Below are 15,349 nucleotides of genomic sequence, written 5' to 3' on the forward strand. Positions count from 1 at the left end.
ATCATCTCATCAGCTGGTGATGTCTTTTATTGAGCCAAAAATGGTTAATTTATTTTCATTGGAGTGTTTACATTTTCTTTGGACATTGCTCAAGATTCAATTATTTGAATTTCTGGATATAAGACCTTGCATCATCCCACAAAAGCCCACAAAACTGTGTCTTAGTTGAAGAGAATCAAATTCAGCAGTATGTCTGAGGTAAAACAGATAGAGGAAGGCTTCCCTTTACATTTACTGACAAAACGAGGGGTATGGTTGAAAATTCTGGTTGGACTTCCACTTCTGGGTGACCAGAATAAGGCTTCAGAATGTATGGCTTGTTTAGGTTCCTCCCATGGGAATGAATACCCAGGTGTTGCTGTATCCTGGCATTCTGACACCAAAAAGACCACCCACATAAGTCTCTTCCCATTTTGGCGACAATAAATCCTGGACAAGTGATCCATCTTCCCAACATTTCTCTTTTTCTAGAAAACTTTGAGCAAGGGCTATCCGATCTGTTCTGTCAGGCAATGGAATTATGTCAATAAAATATATAGATTGTTCTTGTAACATTAAATATAACACAATTTGCAACATTGATAGGCCAAGTGGTCCTACTTATTGCAATATGTTCTAAGTCAATAACAATTATAAGCAGCCCTCCTTGTTCACAAGTGGAAGTGATTAGCCTCTGTGTGTTTTCCACTCGGTGGTCGACCAGAAATGGTGATCCCATTCCACTGCACTCCTGATATAATGAAGGTGAGTACAGATCAGAACTGGTTTAACTATATTCACCAGTTTAAAACATATTTCTAGGGCATTGGCGCAGCAAACTGTGCACCCTGGTTCCCTAAATGACGAGTTTATAACTCATGAGGTTCTGTTTCATGTAAGAATTTATCTTTTATAATTGCTGTTCCTGCTTGTACCTGACTAGATTCATTTTTAGATAAGCAAATACAATATGTGCTTATCTAAAAGTGATCGCAGGCTTTTAGATAACACATATTTGCAGGGAATGTACAAATATGGAATATGAAGTCGTGATGGTGGTCGTTCTTAATATTGGACTTGTTGAAAGTCAACAGTTTCTTATAGGGATCGTTTCCTCCATCTTCAGGAACACGTCACTGTTTCTAAGAAGAGAATAAATTGCATCCTAATTTAATTGCCTCCATGTCAACCATTTCACAATGGTTTGGATATTATTATATGTGATCATGGTACTTATGTATAACTTTTTTTTTTAAATGGCTTCGATTATTTTGTCTTGCTAGTAATCTAACTGTTGCTGGATATAGTTGGTCTAGTGCAGTCTTATAGTTTCACCTTTAAAAATCTGTGTGAACCAACAGGAGGCATCAGGGCTCCTATTAGAAGAAGCAGTTTTGTATGTTATGGGGAAAGTTGATCTAGTGATTTTATACTCACTTCTATCGTCTGTTTAATCCTGTATAACTGTAGAGGCACTTTAAAAATTGGACATTCTACTTGGACAATAGACAATGGGTGCAGGAGTAGGCCATTCAGCCCTTCGAGCCAGCACCACCATTCAATGTGATCATGGCTGGTCACCCATAATCAATACCCTGTTCCTGCCTTCTCCCCATATCCCTTGACTCCACTATCTTTAAGAGCTCTATCTAACTCTCTCTTGAAAGCATCCAGAGAACCTGCCTCCACCGCCCTCTGAGACAGAGAATTCCACAGACTCACAACTCTCTGTGTAAAAAAGTATTTCCTCATCTCCATTCTAAATGGCTTACCCTTTATTCTTACTGTGGTCCCTGGTTCTGGCCTCCACCAACATCGGGAACATGTTTCCTGCCTCTAGTGTGTCCAAACCCTTAATAATCTTATATGTTTCAATAAGCTCCCCTCTCATCCTAAATTCCAGAGTGTACAAACACAGCCGCTCCATTCTATCAACATATGACATTCCCGCCATCCCGGGAATTAACCTTGTGAACCTACACTGCATTCCCTCAATAGCAAGAATGTCCTTTCTCAAATTTGGGGACCAAAACTGCACACAATACTCCAGGTGTGGTCTCACTAGGGCCCTGTACAACTGCAGAAGGACCTCTTTGCTCCTATACTCAACTCCTCTTGTTATGAAGGCCAACATGCCATTTGCTTTCTTCACTGCCTGCTGTACCTGCATGCTTACTTTCAGTGATTGATGAACAAGGACCTCCAGATCCCGTTGTACTTCCCCTTTTCCCAACTTAATACCATTTAGATAATAATCTGCCATCCTGTTTTTGCTTCCAAAGTGGATAATCTCACATTCACCCACATTAAACTGCATCTGCCATGCATCTGCCCACTCACCCAACCTGCCCAAGTCACCCTGCATTCTCATAGCATCTCACAGTTCACACTGCCACCCAGCTTTGTGTCATCTGCAAATTTGCTAATGTTACTTTTAATCCCTTCATCTAAATCATTAACATATATTACAAAGAGCTGCGGTCCCAGCACCGAGCCTTGTAGTACCACACTAATCACTGCCTGCCATTCTGAAAGGGACCCGTTAATCCCTAATCTTTGTTTCCTGTCTGCCAACCAGATTCAGATTCAACTTCAGATTTAACTTTAATTGTCATTGTCAGTGTACAGTACAGAGACAACGAAATGCAGTTAGCATCTCCCTGGAAGAGCGACATAGAATATGATTTCAATAAATAAATCTATTTACATGCATACAGTCATAGTGTAGGGGGGGGGGGGTTACATTGTTGAGTAGTGTGACAGCCACTTCTCTATCTATGTCAGCACCCTATCCCCAAATACAATGTACTCTAATTTTTCCCCACTAATCTCCTGTGTGGGACCTTATCAAATGCTTTCTGAAAGTCCAGGTACACTACATCCACTGGCTCTCCCTTGTCCATTTTCTTAGTTACATCCACTAAAAATTCCAGAAAATTAGTTAGGCATGATTTCCCCTTCTTAAATCCATGCTGACTCAGACCGATCCTGCTACTGCTATCCAAATGTGCCGCTATTTCATCTTTTATAATTGACTCCAGCTTCTTCCCCACCACCAATGTCAGGCTAACTGGTCTATAATTCCGTTTTCTTTTTCCCACCTTTCTTAAAAAGTGGGATAACATTACTTACTCTCCAATCCACAGGAACTGATCCTGAAACAATAGAACATTGGAAAATTATCACTAATGCGTCCACGATTTCTAGAGCCACTTCCTTAAGTACCCTGGGATGCAGACCATCAGGCCCTGGGGATTTATCAGCCTTCAGTCCCATAAGTCCACCCAACACCATTTCCTGTCTAATGTGGATTTCCTTCAGTTCCTCCGTCACCGTTCTATTGTGAATCACGTACCCACGATCCTCTGGCCACTAGTACATCAGGGGGATTGTTTGTGTCCTTCTTAGTGAAGACGGATCCAAAGTACCTGTTCAACTTGTCTGCCATTTCCTTGTTCCCCATAATAAATTCACCCTTTTCAATCTTCAAGGGTCCAACTTTGGTCTTAACTAATTTTTCCCGCTTCACGTAGCTAAAGAAGCTTTTACTATTCTCCTTTATATTCCTGGCTAGCTTACCTTCGTACCTCATCTTTTCTCCCCGTATTGCCTTTTTAGTTATAGAAACATAGAAAATAGGTGCAGGAGTAGGCCATTCGGCCCTTCGAGCCTGCACCGCCATTCAATATGATCGTGGCTGATCATCCAACTCAGTATCCTGTACCTGCCTTCTCTCCATACCCCCTGATCCCTTTAGCCACAAGGGCCACATCTAACTCCCTCTTAAATATAGCCAATGAACTGGCCTCAACTACCTTCTGCGGCAGAGAATTCCAGAGATTCACCACTCTCTGTGTGAAAAAAAAAAATTCCTCATCTCAGTCCTAAAAAATTTCCCCCTTATCCTTAAACTGTGACCCCTTGTTCTGGACTTCCCCAACATCGGGAACAATCATCCTGCATCTAGCCTGTCCAAACCTTTAAGAATTTTGTAAGTTTCTATAAGATCCCCCCTCAATCTTCTAAATTCTAGTGAGTACAAACCGAGTCTATCCAGTCTTTCTTCATATGAAAGTCCTGACATCCCAGGAATCAGTCGTGAACCTTCTCTGTACTCCCTCTATGGCAAGAATGTCTTTCCTTAGATTAGGAGACCAAAACTGTACGCAATACTCCAGGTGTGGTCTCACCAAGACCCTGTACAACTGCAGTAGAACCTCCCTGCTCCTATACTCAAATCCTTTTGCTATGAATGCTAACATACCATTCGCCTTCTTCACTGCCTACTGCACCTGCATGCCTACTTTTAATGGCTGGTGTACCATGACACCCAGGTCTCGTTGCATCTCCCCCTTTCCTAATCGGCCATCATTCAGATATTAGTCTACTTTCCTGTTTTTGCCACCAAAGTGGATAACCTCACATTTATCCACATTATACTGCATCTGCCATGCATTTGCCCACTCACTCAGCCTATCCAAGTCATCTTAGCATCCTCCACACAGCTAACACTGCTCCCCAGATTTGTGTCATCTTCTGTTGCTCTTTAAACATTACCCAATCCTCTGGCTTCACGCTCATCTTTGCTACGTTATACTTCTTCTTTTATTTTCATACTGTCCTTGACTTTCCTTGTCAGTCACGGTCGCCCCTAACTCCCCTTGGAATCTTTCTTCCTCGTTGCAATGACCTGATCCTGCACTGATCCTGTTTAATAATATCTGAATTCAGTACAGAGATATCCGCGCCCATATCAACACAGCAGGATTGGATATGTCCACAAAATGTGGAACTTGGCATATGGAAAGATGAGACTAGGAATGTCTTTAGCTCATTCTTTATTTTGAACATTTTGAGTATAGTTGTGACTAGAATATTCCTGCACGGTGTTAATATATTAACATTGACCTTTACCCTCCTGACATTTTGTTGGATCGTGCCTGTACACACTGTTGCTTGCTTTTAATGCAATATAGGAGAGGGAGTGGTCCATTGTGGTGAGCCCTGTCCTTTCATATTCTATTGCGAATGACGAGGCATTTCCGTGATGTTCCTTCCACTTGATAGTTATTTCCATAACATATGAATGATCCCTGAATGTCCTTCAGCCTCATAATAAATAAGCAGGTTTATAAGTTTGTTCTTCACTAATGTTAAATGGAAAAACGCTCTAGTTCGCACATCAGACCGTCAGGTTTGTGGACGAGTGTCCTGGCCCGAGGAGTTTGTCTAGTTTGTCGATAACATCATCCATGCTGAGGAGCTGGTGTATTGGGATGCTGAGATGCTGATCGTACAGAGATTGGACTTTGAATATGATTGCCTCTGTTCGATGTTTTTGGAACTGCTCCTATGTTCCCTTGCGGCACAGTGGTGCAGTAGTGGAGCTTCTGCCTTACAGCACCAATCACCTAGGGTTCATTGCTGACTATTGGTGCTATCTGTATGGAGTTTGTACGCTCTCCCTGTGACCGTGTGGGTTTCTCCAGGTGTTCCATTTTCCTCCTACGTTCCAAAGAAGCACAAGTTTATAGATTAATTGCCTTCTGTAAATTGTCCCTAGTATATCGGATAGAACTAGTGTATGGGTGATTGCAGGTCAGCACGGACCTGGTAGGGCAAAGGGCCTATTTCTACGCTGTGTCTCGAAAAACAAGAACTGATGAGGAGGTGGAGGAGATGCCCCACAACTTTGCCGCCCTTGTGTTGGAACAAGTGTAATCCTGCTGCCACCAAGTGGCCACGCAGGGGTTCTTCAACGGCCTAAAACCTTCCTTGATTGGGTATTGGGCAAGAGCTATTTCGCACATTGCTGGAGGTGCTGATAGGGATAAAAGGGGTACAATATTGAATGAACTGAACCCCAATCTGCTCGTGCCATCTGTCCTCCAATTTTGTATGCTGCTAACAAGCTTTGGCTTCCTCTATATTCCCCAGAATAGAGTTAAATCGTACGATGCCCTTGCCACTGTTTGTTTGGCTATAAATCCAGGCAGACATTTGATGTGGATTTGCACACTCATTTGGAGGTGGCATCAAGGCTATAGGAAATAACATTAGTAGAAATTGCTGGGTTTGCTGGGTTTCCCAAAAGGCTTATAACCTTCCAGCATTCTGAAGTAGCCATTTAAGAATTCCCTGTACATTCCACCCATAAGCTTTGCACAATTAATGGTCCAAATACTTGATGGGGACCCGCTGCCACAGATGCTGCACCAATGGCCTGTATGGGAACATGTCCTTCTATTTTTCTCCTTCCTGCTCTGCTGAATCTTGCCAATATGGCTATTATATTAGTTCCAAGCCTCTTCTCTCCAGACCTCTCGTAACTCGTAGGGTTTGCTGAGTGGTGAATTATGTGATTCAGTTCTGGAATAAACATGTGATGTTCCCAGGCATTGAGATCTAAAAATTGTTCACCTTGTGCTACGACCTAAGTGTGCAGCTGCCAAGCAGGAGCTTGATTTCCCGATCTAAAAATATACCATTTTGTTGTGTCCCAGCACAAATTACTGCCACGTTGTTTGGATCTGGTACAAATCATGATGTTCTGAGACCAGCAGGTATTTGGCCAGGATTGGTTTACCTGACCTACAGCTTATTCTATGTGCAACCTTATTGTCATCCCAGTCTATGACATGAATAAAATATTCATTACAAGGAGTGTTGTTAATTTTCCTATCGTTCTGCTATACTTAAACAGGGCAGCAAGTGGTAGTGTTGCTGCCTTACAGCACTAAAGACCCAGGTTCGATCCCGACTACAGGTGCTGTCTGTATGGAGTTTGTACTTCCTCCCCGTGTCCTGCGTGGGTTTTCTTCGGGAAGCTCCGATTTCCTCCCACACTCCAAAGACGTACAGGTCTGTACACTAATTGGCTTGGCAAAATTGTAAATTGTCCCAAGTGGGTGTAGGACATAGCATTAGTGTACCGGAAATCAGTTGTCGACACAGGCGCGATAGGCCGAAGGGCCTGTTTCCACGCTGTATCTCTAAACTAAACTAAAGATTCATAATATCTACAAACATTGGCTTGTGCAACCACTGGAACCAGGCAATGAACCATTTATAGGGCCAGGTGGTGTGCTGTGGCCCTTGCTGAGCAGCTCAGAGTTGGACGATTGCTAATTAACAAGTTTAATTCTATTCTTATATCATGTCCCACATTGCATGCTTTGGGAAGGTAATGTCTGATAGAACAAACAGCCCTAACTGTTTGTAGAACTGCACAGGGCAGGAGCGCCTGTTTTCACAAATGGTATTGGCAGGTCAGGTCTGAGTATGAACAGCAAACTGCTTAATAAGGCAAATTACCTTTTCATTTGGAGGGGGGTGGGTTTTCTTTGCTGAATAGGAAAAAAAGGGTTAAGAAAGGGAGAGTGTAAAAGTGATATTCTTATTTGCAATAATTAATTTCAACATTTTAAAGTGGCATTAATATTTTGATCCAGTGTAAATTAAAACAGAATGGAAACATTTATTCTGGTCCATCTGCATTTTTGAACAGATAGAATTGTGAATGAAAGAATTAATGGTTTATGAATTATAGAAACATAGAAATTAGGTGCAGGAGTAGGCCATTCGGCCCTTTGAGCCTGCACCGCCATTCAATATGATCATGGCTGATCATCCAACTCAGTATCCCGTACCTGCCTTCTCTCCATACCCTCTGATCCCCTTAGCCAGAAGGGCCACATCTAACTCCCTCTTAAATATAGCCAATGAACTGGCCTCAACTACCCTCTGTGGCAGAGAGTTCCAGAGATTCACCACTCTCTGTGTGAAAAAAGTTCTTCTCTTCTCGGTTTTAAAGGATTTCCCCCTTATCCTTAAGCTGTGACCCCTTGTCCTGGACTTCCCCAACATCGGGAACAATCTTCCTGCATCTAGCCTGTCCAACCCCTTAAGAATGTTGTAAGTTTCTATAAGATCCCCTCTCAATCTCCTAAATTCTAGAGAGTATAAACCAAGTCTATCCAGTCTTTCTTCATAAGACAGTCCTGACATCCCAGGAATCAGTCTGGTGAACCTTCTCTGCACTCCCTCTATGGCAATAATGTCCTTCCTCAGATTTGGAGACCAAAACTGTACGCAATACTCCAGGTGTGGTCTCACCAAGACCCTGTACAACTGCAGTAGAACCTCCCTGCTCCTATACTCAAATCCTTTTGCAATGAAAGCTAACATACCATTATCATAAATTATAACATAAATTATCTTCTTACTTCCCTCTTTATTAGGGACTGGGCTGAAAAAAAGACATTAATTACAAGCGATTCATAGAACTCCAATGCACATGGCAGGTATTCTAAATATATTAGGTCTTCCTGCAGATTTTCATAATCTTAGAGATAAAAGGCTTGGCTGTCTAATTTTCTGCAATGATTCGATTCACTTCAAACAGTATATGGAGGATATGTTGACTGAGAAGGAAAAGCCTCAGCATAAAAATTCAAACTGGCAAGCTTTTTAATTTCAGAATAATGCATTATTATAACCATATTTCAGGCGGGGACTTGTATGACATTTATTATTTTAGAGAGAAAAATCCATAATCACTTGAAAAGAGATTCAAGTACATGTAAATTTTATGCTGTATTAACTCTCTAGCATGATCAGTATGCTTTAAGTGGATGATCAGAGCATATTTCTAGCGCTAAGTGCTTGCAACAATGCATATTTTCCAATTTAGAGTGAATAACCAAATGCTACAGCTACACAGCTCCATTAGACATGATTCAAAACAAACGCATACAACACATGTGTCAAAAACAATCTCCAGAGAGTATATAGAAACATAGAAAATAGGTGCAGGAGGAGGCCATTTGTCCCTTCGAGCCAGCACCTGGTAGGGCAGGACATGCAATGATGTTCAGTGGCACTTAATAAGCTGGTTTCTTGTATTTGTACAGTCACGAGAGGCAACTGATTTTATAATATTACATCAGATCCCTAATTTGTGTTTGGACCCAACCCATTGTTAATTGCAGAGTTGACAATGACAAAGGAGTAATAATTTTTCAATTAAACTATCACAATTATATGTCACACTATGTAAATCCTACTGATAAACAAATAAGTGTGTATATATGGCTTTCTTCATCGCACAGTAATACAATAATCCACCCTCCCCATCCCCCGTTTATTTTATTGTGCACTTATTTTCACATAGAATACAAGTTTTAAGAGTCATAGTCATACATCATGGAAACAGGCCTCCAGCCCAACTTTCCCATGCCGACCAACATGCCCCATCTATCCTAGTCCCACCTGCCTGCGCTTGGCCATATCCTTCTAAACCTATCCTATCTATGCACCTGCTCAAATATATTTTAAATGTTGTGATAGTACCTGGCTCAACAACCTCTTCTGGCAGCTCCTTCCATATATCCACCATTCTTTGTATTAAAAAATGCCTAGGTTCCTATTAAATCTTCCCCCCTAACCTTAAGCCCATATCCTCTGGTTCTTCATTCCCCTACTCTAGGCTCTGTGCATTTATCATATCTATTCCTCTCATGATCTTATACGCCTCTATAAGAACAAACCTCATCCTCCTGTGCTCCAAGGAATAAAGTCCCAACCTGCTCAACCTCTCCATCTAACTCAGCATATCAAGTCCTGGCAACATCTGTACTATTACCAAAACTCTTCGTCTTGTTTGTGGCTGTCTGTGTGTATGTGTGTGTGCCAATTTCTATTTTCCTATTTTCTTCCAAACGCTAGGCCACAACCATCCCATTTTCACACATTCTACTCACATTGTTCCCGTAGAGGTGATAAACATCTTCCCGTCGCATTCCCGCCTATATTAGCGCACTTTTTAATCGTTTAAAGTTTTTTAAAAAGGGGATAAAACCCGAGTGACGTCATAATCGACTTGCAAGGCAGGACGGGGCACTCCGGGAGGGAGGGGGCACTGCAGCGCACTTGCCTGGCGGCCGCTGTTGGTACCCAAACCCTGGTGGCGAGGGTGGTGCCGGGCCCTGGCTGGAGCCGAGCCTGGTGCTCGAGCTGGAATGAGCCGAGCCCAGGGCCGAAAAAACAGCCGCCGCTGGAACCAAGTCAGGGCTGGACCGAGTACGAGAACCAGGCCGAGTTCCAGGCCCTGGCGCTGCTATACGACCTGCGTAGGTCCTGGGGCAGGGAATGTGAGTGAGGGGAGGAGGATGATGGAAATGAGGAGGGAGATGGGATGGGGAGTGGGGTGGTAGAGGGAGATGCCCCCTCCCTATCTACCCTCACTCCCACCCTCTCTACCCCCTTCGCTCTCTACCCCCCGCTCTCCACCCCCCGCTCTCTGCCCCCCTCCCTCTCTCTGCCCCCCCCCTCCCTCTCTGCCCCCCCCCCCTCTCTGCCCCCCCTCCTGCTCTCTGCCCCCCCCCCTCCCTGCTGCTGCCCCCCCCCCTCTCTGCCCCCCCCCCCTCTCTGCCCCCCCTCCCTCTCTGCCCCCCCCCTCCCTCTCTGCCCCCCCCTCCCTCTGCCCCCCCCTCCCTCTCTGCCCCCCTCCCTCTCTGCCCCCCTCCCTCTCTGCCCCCCCCCCTCTCTGCCCCCCCTCCCTCTCTGCCCCCCCCCCTCTCTGCCCCCCTTCCTCTCTGCCCCCCCTTCCTCTCTGCCCCCCCCCCCCTCCCTCTCTGCCCCCCCCCCCCCTCTCTGCCCACCCCCCTCCCTCTCTGCCACCCCCCTCCCTCTCTGCCACCCCCCCTCCCTCTCTAGGATTGAAGAGGGAGGGTGAAGAGGAGGGGGAGGGTGGGGGCTGGGGGATGAGGAGAAATGTGCCGCGCCTGCGCAGTTGGGGGCTATGGGTGAGTGGTGGAATTTTGTGGGTGAGTGGTGGAATTTTACGTTGGGGGAGCAGACCCAACGGGTCTACACTTAGCCTGCACAGTAATGCCTCCATCTTCTGTGTCACAGTGGGAACCTGTCAGCCGCGCCTGCGCAGTTGGGAGCAATGGGTGAGTGGTGGAATATTGCGTACAGGGACCTGCCCCCCCGCGTGATGCTGCCCCCCCCCCCCACCCATAGCGTTGGGGGACGGGACCCAACGGGTCCCACCTGGCCTAGTTGTCATTAAAACTCTCTGCACCCTAAGTGGTTCTCCAGTTCCTGGTTGAAATCACATTAGAAGCAATTCAGCCCACAATGCAAATAGTGTTCCATAGCTCATCACTTGCATTATATACAATTCATGTTATGGAAACAAGCATTATAGCAGAACTAACTTCCCATATCACCAAAATATGCATATTTCACAAATTTTTATTTCAGTCATTGACTAGAGGAATTAAGTGAAATCAACAATGTCTCCTTACCCAAGCACATTTTCCTCTGTTAAAGACTAGGCTACTTTCAAATAACCCTTTCACTAAGAATTTTACAACATGGAATGTTGGATTGCTCGATAATATAATTGATGCAAAAAACAGATTGTGCATTTCAGATGTGTACTTTGCAACTTAGAACTATACACGTTCACTGTTCATATTGTCATCTTATTCGGTTACTTTAAGATAGTTTAATTGGACAAAGCAAATGGTTTTTCATATCTGTTAAAAAAACATTTACTTCCAAACCTTGTAATCTCCAAATGCTTTGGTGCCCAAATCTCACGAGGAAATACACTTTGCCAGCAGATAAACTAATCAAAATGAATCACGGTTTTAACTAAATGGAAAAACCATGCCATTGTAACTAGGTACGTTGCTTTACATGCAACATTATGGCATCATTTTAATTACTTTAGAGGTATTTATTGGGGGGGGGGGGGGGGGACATCTATCTGGAATCGATTGATAGCATTAAAAAATGTCTTCAATGGCTTCAACTTGTACAAGAGCAGTTGCTGCCCATCCAAAGAACAAAACCATAGAACAATGGATTCTATGACCTTGCCAAATATATCCCAAGAATAGAGGAAGACTTAAATCCTCACCAAGTCAACCTCCTCCAGTTTTAAGCACAAGCAGCAACTGTACCAATAAAATTGATTATGTTTTCTTTCCAGCCATCATAATGATGGTTACATACTATTGTGTAACCAATTCCCTTGGCAAACTGCCAAAGAAACTAGATTATAAATCATGCCCTCAATCTAAAATCACATCCAAGTTAAATATTAATTGCCCAACCAATAATTAAAGACATAGGGATAATGCAGGTTAAGCTCACAAGTTATTCACCTTTAATTAGGTCGTAAATACAGATCTTCCTCAGGTTAAAAAGGCCTAATTTATCAAAACCATACATAGAAATAAGCTCTCATAAAGTTTGTATTTAAATAACAACCAGTTTTGAAACTCAAACGGTTTACATGTAATCTCCCTGCAGTGATCAGACAACATTGTCTCTTAAGAACTTAGGCTACGTTTTATTTTTCAAGAAGCCACTTAACAGTTGCTTTGAAAATTGACAAGCAATCACTTCTATTGATACTTGTGCAACAATATTCTATAAAACAATGTAACAGCCACTGATACTTCCAGCCCATCAGAAATCAGCTATGGAGCATGGAATATCAGGATTCCCACTGTAACTAAGCAGGGGAGGTACATTTCTTCAGACTGATTCTCCATGCAATGTTTCAAATGTAATTTACCTACCTCTCTTCCCGCCTCCCTTTTTTATTTCCCTTTCTCTTCCCTGTGCTCCACCTGGTTGTGTACCGATTTCTCCCACTTTCTCGCCTCCCTTTCCCCTAACCCTGTACACTTCCATCTCGACCAGAAACGTGAAAACATTGCCTATCCATGTTCTCCAATGATGCTGCCTGATCTGCTGAGTTACTCCAGCATTTTGTCCAATTTTTTGTCAACCAGCATCTGCAGTTCCTTGCATCGGAATATGGAATTTAGCAAAAAGCTGTTTTACGTTGATAGTCATAAAATCCACATGCATTGAAGTCCTTCAGACTAGGAAGTCTGTCACTTTTTCCTAATTGAACCAAAATGCAGCAACAGATATACTAAAACGGTTGACTCTTAACTGTTCAGGGGCAATTATAATAATAATAATAATAATAATAATAATAATAATAATAATAATAATAATAATAATAATCTTATTTATATAGCACATTTTTAGTCAACTTGCATTGACCCCAAAGTGCTTCACATAATTACATTACATTACACACAGGCAAAGGTGTGTGAAGTGTCTTGCCCCAAGGACACAACGACAGTATGCACTCCAAGCAGGATTCGAACCGGCTACCTTCCGGTCGCCAGCCGAACACTTAGCCCATTGCGCCATCTGTCGCCCCGGGATGGATTAGGGATGGGTAAGAAACCCTGGCATGCCAACGTTCATACACTGTACAAAAAATGTTTTCCCTATATTACTGGATTCATATCCATAATGTTTATAACTTTCCTACCGTAGTGGATTTCTACATTTGTACTTCTAATTTTGCTTAACACTCTTACCTTGTTTGATGACCATGGTTGCTTAACAGCACAAGAGGAGCTTGTATCCAAAGGCCTTGGTCAGATTACCTAGTAATTTTGAACAACAACAATTACTGGATAGTTAATTTACAAAACAAATATCAGAGTCCATGTTATCAGTTCAGTGTATCACTAAAATTCAATATATGCGGTAACCCGAATTTGAGTTTCCTCCAATAATAGATAGGTGAAAAATCAATTGCATTGGATAGGTAGGATATGAAATAACTCAGTCTAATAACTCAAATTCAAAGTCTAAGAGTTCCGGAGTTTACGCAATATTGTTCTCATGGTCAATCTAGCTGAAATGTTTCGAAAGTATAGGAACAAACCTCGATACTTTCTTGGCCACAGTAATATTGATCAATCTTGGAAGTCAATTTGTCTTGTGTTTGCAATGTATTTATGAGATATAATATCCTAATTACACAAGGCAGGCTATGCCAGGGGTGGAAGAATAAAAAAGTCAAAGTGCTGGAATAACTCGGCAGGTCAGGCAGCAGCTCTCGAGGTCCCGGATAGCGACATTTTGCGTCAGGAATCTTCTTCAGACTGATTGTGGTAGGGGATGAGAAAGTTGGAATAGAGGTGGGGGTGGGGCAACGGTTGGCAAGTGATAGGTGGATCCAGGAGAGAAGGGTTATTGACTGGCAGATGGTTGGACAAGGGCCAGAGATGTAAAGCCAAAAAGCACAAGGTAGAGAGACATAAGAATTGAAAAGGCACGGAATGCAAAGCCAGAAGAAGGAACATAGGTGGAAGAGGATGGGGAAAAAGGGGAGGAGAGGAGAAATGGCCACGCAACCAGGTGGGCCACAGGAAAAAGAGGGGGTGTTTGTAGGTTAGTTATCTAAAATTGGATAATTCATCTATTCATACTTTGAGGCTGTAAGGTACCCAAGCGGAATAAGAGGTGCTGTTCATCCACTTTGTGTGTGGCCTCTCTATGGCAACGGAGGAGGCACAGGGCAAAAAGATCGTTATGGGAATGGGAAGGAGAGTTAAAATGGTTAGCAACTGGGAGAACCAACAGACCTTGGAGGAACAAGCGCAAGTGTTCGGTGAAAAGGTTACCTAGTCTACGCTTGGTCTCGCTGATATACAGGAAGCCACATTGGGTGCACCAAATGCAGTAGATAAGATTAGGTGCACATGAACCTCTGTCTCACCTGGAATAACTGCTGGGGTCGATGGATGGATGGGAAGGAGGAGATATAGAGACAGCTATCACTTATCCAGCGTTTGCAGGGGAATGTACCTGAGGAGAGGGTGTTTTGGGAAGGGATGAGTGACTCAAGGAATTGCTTTGGGAGTGGTCTCTGTGGAAAGGGGAAGAAGCAACTGATCATGGATCATGTAGAAGGTGGCGGGAATATCAAAGAATGATATGTTGAATGCAGAGGCTAGCAGGGTGAAAGGCAAGAACCAGGGGAATTCTATCCTTATTCCGTCTAGTGGAGGGGGAAGTGAAACAAAACTACGGGACAAGGAGAATATGCTGGTGAGGGATCCATCTACAACAGCAGAGGGAAAACCACATTTACCAAAAGAAAGAGGACATCACAGTTGTTCTAGAATGGAAATCCCCATCTAGGGAGTAAATGCGATGGTGAAATTGAAAGTAGGGAATAGCATCTTTGCAACAGACAGGTTGGGAGGTGGTGCAATCCAGATAACTGTGAGTCAATGGGTTTGTAGCAGACATCAGCCGATAGTCTGTCTCCTGTGATGGAGACATCTAGATCAAGAAAGGGAAGAGGTATCAGATATAATCTAAGTGAATTTAAGGGGGGGGGGGGGGGGGGGGGGGGGGGGGGATGGAAGCTAGTGGTAGAGTTAATGAAATCAACATGTTTTGCATAGGTGCAGGAGGCAGCCCCGAAACAGTCGTCAATATAGCAGAGAAAGAGTTGGGGGATGGAGCGGGT

The 15,349-nt window shown here is 43.5% G+C and overlaps 1 protein-coding gene across 7 annotated transcripts in view; it reads right to left on the bottom strand.

Moving 5' to 3' along the window:
- LOC129695699 (spindlin-Z) overlaps nucleotides 1-15,349 on the bottom strand; it is a 77,349-nt gene that overhangs the window by 26,299 nt on the left and 35,701 nt on the right. For all 7 annotated transcript variants that reach the window (XM_055632893.1, XM_055632890.1, XM_055632888.1 and 4 more), the window contains one exon: nucleotides 13,401-13,469. The gene's annotated coding sequence lies outside the window, so the exon portion shown is untranslated. The remainder of the gene's footprint in view (nucleotides 1-13,400; nucleotides 13,470-15,349) is intronic.

The sequence above is a fragment of the Leucoraja erinacea genome, chromosome 3 (assembly GCF_028641065.1).
Source record: "Leucoraja erinacea ecotype New England chromosome 3, Leri_hhj_1, whole genome shotgun sequence".
Taxonomy (NCBI): Eukaryota; Metazoa; Chordata; class Chondrichthyes; order Rajiformes; family Rajidae; genus Leucoraja; species Leucoraja erinaceus.